Here is a 1,553-nt window from a genome sequence, read left to right as displayed (position 1 = left end):
TACAAGAAAGGGTTGAATCTGAAAGTTGAATCTAAGCATGGTTTATCCAGCAAATAGGCTGAGAAGTGTTGCAAATGGACTTAAACCCTTTCTTCATTCACATTTGTCAAGATCAGACAAGGGTAGTCATACCTGACAAGGAGTCTTAGGTGGGAAGTGTTTGTATCTTTCTTTATAAGTCTTAACACCCAGAGATACTTTGTTAAACAGTACAGGGCCCAAATCTATTACAACTACACTTACAAACACTTGTTGATAGGTCTCCTTGAGAGGATGGCTAATCCTGTCCTCTTTTGTTTTGGTTCACCACCTGATCCTTTGGCAAGGATACCTGGAGACAAGCATGGTCATCACATGAGAGAGAAGAATTAACTGCATCCTTGTACCAAGGAGCAAAAGCGTGCTTGACATGGGTCTACATCTGAATGGATACCCTCTCTGCAGCTGAATTGTTAGGCTCCTCTCACCTCACTGGGTTCTCATCCCTCATCTCTGTAAAGGTAAAAGCTCTTTCCTGCCATTTTAATACCTTAAATATCATTCACTTCACCAGTGAATGAGTTATTTCCAACATCTATTACACTAATTTGAGAATCCTCTGGTGTAACTTTCAGGGTGTTTGAAACACCTGGCTGTGGAGGTACTTGACTGTGAACTCCTGATTAAAGTCTTTCAAAGACTAACCTGATTAGCATTTTTCCACATTTAATGACTGGATTCTAGAGTCAAAATACACTTCATCTATATATGTACAGCTGCCTGTTGCATCAGCTATTGAGATATTTGGAATAAGTTTGAGTGTTAGTTGAGAGTATTGGGGAGCAGTGGGCACAGAGGTTAAAAATGCACTTTGAGTGATTTATGCTTCTGTTCGTTCCACTATCACCTAATTCTCCTTTAGTATAAATATTATCCATACAGGAACATCATCTCATCATTTTCTCCCCTCCACTGAGCATCTCTTAATGTTTCTTTGCCTCCATCATGAGAAAACCATTGTAGCCCGCGCAGTCGTCTCACCAGCAAGAAGACACGCAGACACTAGGTTCCTTCTGTAGCAACGTTTTATTGCCTCCATCCATAGGGAAAAAGGTCGAGCCCAAAATCCACACTGCTTATATACACCACAGTGTGGTGTGTCTGCCCATGATTGGCTGTTTGTTCATTACCCTACTTAACGCCCCGGGATGGGCCGTGACATGGCGTCTTTTTCACTCTACGCACATGTGCAAACAGTTCTCTACACACATGCGCAAACAGTTGTTTACTAGGAGTTAACAGCGGAAGTAGGTGCCATCTTGCCATGGCGAATGCCTCTCCAGCTTCACGGCTCCCCACATATCCCCCTTTTGTTTTAGTTAAAAGGGAAGGCCAAATGTAGCAAGTCAGAGAGTGCATTTGTTCTGTCAGGGCCCCTGTCTTAAGTCATTTTGCATCAAACCTAAGCCTTATCTGTCATAGGATTACCCCCCTCCACCTGAGGGTTCCGTGTCTTAGGTTGGTCTGTGTTTGGGGAAGGTTGTCCGTCTCTGGGTACCCTGGAGCTGGCGTAG

General features: G+C 43.4%; 1 long non-coding RNA gene across 1 annotated transcript in view; it reads left to right on the top strand.

Annotated features, from left to right (window-relative positions):
• The first annotated feature begins 299 nt into the window (after nt 1-299).
• LOC116098258 overlaps nt 300-1,553 on the top strand; it is a 14,095-nt gene continuing 12,841 nt past the window's right edge. The window contains exon 1 of the long non-coding RNA XR_004121759.1: nt 300-500. This is a non-coding gene — a long non-coding RNA (uncharacterized LOC116098258). The remainder of the gene's footprint in view (nt 501-1,553) is intronic.

Source organism: Mastomys coucha, unplaced genomic scaffold (genome assembly GCF_008632895.1).
Source record: "Mastomys coucha isolate ucsf_1 unplaced genomic scaffold, UCSF_Mcou_1 pScaffold20, whole genome shotgun sequence".
NCBI classification, from domain to species: domain Eukaryota; kingdom Metazoa; phylum Chordata; class Mammalia; order Rodentia; family Muridae; genus Mastomys; species Mastomys coucha.
The sequence above is the reverse complement of the archived record's forward strand: the minus strand, read 5'-3'. Positions and strand labels throughout refer to the sequence as shown.